Raw genomic sequence first — 5,126 nt, 5'->3', positions numbered from 1 at the left:
AAGACAAAACATTAATTTCAAGAAAGCATAATGACAATAAAAATAAGTTGATTAAGACAGATCATATTTATTTGTAAAGTAGTGATTGAAACTTGAAATCCACTAAAAAATAAAGATTGCAAGTCTTCGGAACTGGGCTTGGATTGAATTCCCATATGTTTATCAAATGATCAAATAGGATACTCTGTAAAACGGTTGTCTAAAAATTCAAAACAAAATAGCAATAAATAAAAACAAACAACAAAATTCTATTGCCATAAATAAGTTAATTTTGTGCTGCCCTTTTCAACGAACCAGCCAATCCTATTCTTGCTGGTGGTCACTTGGCCAGGACCCTCCCATAGAAATGGGAACAATCGCCGAAAACCCAAATAACACATGCATTTTCACCACCTCTAGTTTTGAGATATAATATGATACCCTTTTAACTCTATTTTAGCAATTTTCACACTAGAGTGATATCAGTGGTCGATGATGTAATATATTATATAGAGTTGTATTGTAAAATCTGATAAATTAATAAATAATTATCTAATAAATTAAATATGAGTAAAAGAAATTAAAAAATTAAATTTTATAATTTAGAAATATAAAAAATATTTAAAATAGGAATTAACATACTAATTTTAAAGATTTTGACTCAAAATCGAATCAACGGACTAAACCGATTGAATAAGGCAAGGCCCAACATATATAAACTCAAAGTTAGGATTCTCAGCCACAAAACCCTTTTCATTTTGAGCTCCACGTTGAAATGAAGGAAGACAAAACCTAACCAAAGCACTATTTATCATCATCTTTAATCCATAACTTTCAATTTGGAGCTCCAATTGATGAGCTGTTTGTTGCCACGCATTCGTCTCGTCGAGCTCTTCATTTCTCTTTTAAAAATAAGTGGTAAGAAACTTTGTTTTTCGTAGCCAATTCTTCCCTTCACTCTGATTTTCGTTTTTAGTTTATCAGTATTGAGGAAATTGTGTTTTTGATGGTTTAGGTGTCCTCTAGTATTGATTAATAATTGAGTTTTGCTCTAATCATTAGTGGGTAAAGTAAGAAATCACTAAATCTTTGTGAATTGATGAATTAGAAAATCTTAGCATTGATATGATGGTATTGTATGGAATTAGGTTGAATTTTATGTTGATTGAAGTTAAATTGGTGAATTGGAGCACTTGGAATAGGCTTTGGTGGCTGGAGCTTCTTGGGTTTGATTTGGAGTCTTGAAAGGTTGAATTGTAGTGTTTTGAGTTTGGAGAAATTCAGTCAAGGTATGGTTTTGGTTTTCTTTAGCTAATTTGTAATGCTGTGTGAGACTTAGACTAGTTATCCGTAAGATAGGTTGAATTGTTGATTGATTAAAAATTGAGAATGTATGTTGATATGTTGTGAAATGAATGATTGGTGAAGTTGTTGGACTGAGTGAATTTGAAGGGCGTTAGGCATTGGAATGGTTGTGATGTTGTGGAATAAATAAAAAATGTCGATGTTGATGATGATTGATAGGAATTAAAGAAATTGGTAGATTGTGAGTGTAAATATTTGAATCAATTGAGTTATTGAGGTGTTGGTATTGGTTTGGCTATGTTGATATTGGTTTGGGTATGTTTAGTTTGGTTTTGGTTTAAGAGTTTTGAAAACTAGAGGATTTGAAAAGTTTTGGTAAAAATTGATTTTTAACCAAATTCGGAGGGTCATAACTTGGCTTCCGGTCCCTCAAATATTGTGAAACTTATTTTGAATGAAAATTGGATCCGTGAAGTTTATAACATTCGAAGAACAAATTAAAAATAATTTTTAACAAAAAAGTTATGCGCGTTTGAAGTTTAGTGTAAAAAATTGATTTCTACTGTTCTACAAACTTAACAGCTTTTCTGAAAAACCTAAGGTATGCGTACGCGAAATGTTCCATGCGATGCCAGTTTTGGGCTTTGCCAAGCACTTTAGTGTACGTAGCGCTATTTTGCATGCGACTTGGGCATTTTAACAGCATGTGTACGCGAAAACATGCATGTGTACGCGAGGACTCTCTTCTATCCAACACACTCGCGTACGCATGAGGTGGTTGCGTACACGATTGGCCAATTTTCAAGTCATGCGTATGCGAGGTGTGGCATGCATATGCATGACCACCCTACTTTGAAAAATTTGTAATTTTGAGTTTTTAACCATTCCTCTAACTTTTCAAACCTCTGTAACACCTATCTAAGGTACGATAGCTAGTGTTTAGATTTTGGGACGAACGAAAGAGTACTGAGTGAAATAAAGGGGTAATTTTTTGTTATAAATTTAGAGCCAGTGACCTAGGATTGTAGAGAATTGTAGTGTATTTAACTAGACTGTTTGTAGAGTGGACTGAATGGATCAAAGAGAACATATTGGAGTGTAGAGAAGATAAGTTTGCATAAATATACTTTTACTATGAAACTGATATTGAGCATAATTGTTTCATCTGAGCACTCTTTCTCGAAAGTGCGACCCCAGGGAGATGGTGGAAGGTGAGGATACCCTTCTTTGTTCCTCCTGGTATTGTAAAATTGCCTCCAGTGAGATGGTAGAAGGTTAAGATCTCCTCCTTTATTCCTCCTAGACATATAAGAACGTACCTCCTAGGTAGACGCAAGGGTTGTGGTGTTACCTCACTTGCTCCATGTTGGTTGTTGAGGCTCCTCAGGTAGATGCAAGGGAGTGGTTCACCCTACTTGCTTCGGGTTATGATGACTTGAGCTTCCTGGGTAGTAGCAAGGGTTGCAGTTCATCCCACTTGCTCCATGATGGTAATTATAATTTATCTGCATCTCATTCCTTTAATCATGTGTCATAAGTGTTGCGGGACACTTATACCTTTCTGGAAAGATCTCCTCCAATGAGATGGTTAAAGAATGAATATAAATATATGCGTAGACTCTTGGAAATGTGTGATGTAGGGACTGTCCAGGGTTCGCTATCGGACATGTCGGGTTTGGCTGGATAACCCACAGATGAGACTTATTAGCCATTGGTCAGACATGCATCATGTGCATTGTATGATTTATTTGAGTATGCATATTGTGTTTTGGCTTGCCTAACTATTTATCTATGCCTGTATGCTAAATGACTTAAATGTTGTATCTATTTTCTTAGTTGTGTATTACTTGTATACTTTGTATGTGTTTGAACAATCGAGAGATCCCTCATGCTGGCAGAGGTGACACTAAGGGTTTTTCCACCTGGTGATTGGTAGGTTTGTAGAGAATTGGAATTGAAGAGATAGAATAGAACCCCTAGATAGAATTACCATAGTTCTGGCTTAGTGAGAACTCTAGGCTTTGATCTAGGTTGTATAAGTCTAGGATTGCCTTCGGCTTCACAGAGCTTTATATCTTATCATACATGTTGTTTTTCAGATGCAGGACATGAGGCACCTTGCTGAGTGTGCTGGAGACTCTTTGGAAACAAAGATTTACATTTTGGGCTTTTTATATTAAGTACTTAGTTATATATGTGTACCTTTTCCGCTTTTGTATAAAACATGTTTTGTCCCTCTTAGAGGTTGACTTTGGAGACTTAGGATTGATATATATACTCTGGCTAGCCTTTGTTTCGTAGGTCGAGTCTAGAGCTTGATTATGTATCTCTATTTTTTGAACTCTATATTGATATACATATGTCTCTTGGTTTTTCTGTATAAGCCTTTTATCTTATCACTTTTTTTAGAGTGACGAAATTGTCTGGTCTTGGTTTTGGTTAACCTTTTATTTTTAGAGGTCGTAGCGCCTCACTACCATTAATTTACGACCTAGGCATAAAGCTCTCTGTGTTAGGGTGTTACATGTATAGCAATGACATATATATTGGCAAAGCGACTCCATTGCGTTGGTATGAACAACATACTGCTAACTTTTTTTATAAAATCAGAATCCAACAGATTTAAATGGTAGAATAAAAGAGAAAGTAACCATAATTATCTTGAGTAGAGAAAATGAACTACCTTTATATGCTTTGGTCTCTCCAATTTAACATGAGAACATAACTTTCAACAAGAAATTCAAATTCAATCTCTAACTAAGCATCAAATGATCCATCTGAATAGTTCATAACCTTTGACACCAGGGGACAAACCCATGGTAGAAGTCAATAACGACAATATCAAATAATTGCTCTAGCGAGTACCTGATAATCAGAAAGCGTATCAGCTCACAGATACAAAGTGTATTCTCTATCAACCGTATCAAGTTCCAATTAAATACGCACTAAAATAATCAAATTGTTTAAATTTGACATAGAGATTAGGGATTGGGGAGGAAGAGAAGTGTTACTCCAAAATGCGCTTCTCCTCATAAATTTTGGAGAAAACATCTTTTTCATCTTCTCCACATCCAAGAAAGTGCCTCATTTGGATAGCAGCATTGCTATTACTCAATGCTCCGGTACGTGGGGAACCAATAACGCAGTATACAAGGGACTGAATCTTATTGGAGGCATCACCAGTGATAGAGGTAAGGCACCAATAGCTATCGAATTTGTTTCTCCTTCTTCTTCTAATCAATTGAGCGACTCCACTTCTGCGTGATGCTAAGGAGTGGAGTGCCTTTGCGGTGGATAAAAATGCTAGTATTTTTTTTCAACTCAGAAATAATTGAAAAATAAAATCCTAAATTAAGAAATTGGGCCAGTTTTAAAGTGAAATAATGAGAATGGGAGAATGACAAACCCCAATTTGACGGTTTGTCTTGTATTAAGTTTAGAGTGTTTTGATAACCTTTTGTCACATTTAGCCTATGAATTAGCATGGTTTTGTTATCTCTCCCATATTTGTGTTTAAGTGTAAAAACATGCTTTTTAAGCCTTATTTTAATGAATTCTAGTTCCTCTTTGATTCCATAAGATGCCTTGATGTGTTTGCTAGTAATTCCAGGATTGAAATAGGCTAGGCATGAATCAAAGGAAGCAAGGAAGGAAGCATGCAAGTGGAGAGAAGCACAAAAAGTCAAAGAGTTGATATCGGCCAAGCACGCGTACGCGCACAAGGCGCTCGCGCGCACATTGCAGAATTAGCCAGGGACGCGCACGCGTACCGTGCGCGCACGCGTCGTGGTCCGCACATGATTCTTTTATTGCAACACGTGCCTGGCGATTTTGGAAGGTTT

General features: G+C 36.1%; 1 pseudogene; it reads right to left on the bottom strand.

Moving 5' to 3' along the window:
• The window catches only part of LOC107473506 (uncharacterized), a 12,391-nt pseudogene that overhangs the window by 6,486 nt on the left and 779 nt on the right, over nt 1-5,126 (bottom strand).

The sequence above is a fragment of the Arachis duranensis genome, chromosome 2, assembly GCF_000817695.3.
Source record: "Arachis duranensis cultivar V14167 chromosome 2, aradu.V14167.gnm2.J7QH, whole genome shotgun sequence".
In the NCBI taxonomy this organism is placed as follows: domain Eukaryota; kingdom Viridiplantae; phylum Streptophyta; class Magnoliopsida; order Fabales; family Fabaceae; genus Arachis; species Arachis duranensis.
Note: the sequence above shows the minus strand (reverse complement) of the source record. Positions and strands in the feature narration are given on the sequence as shown.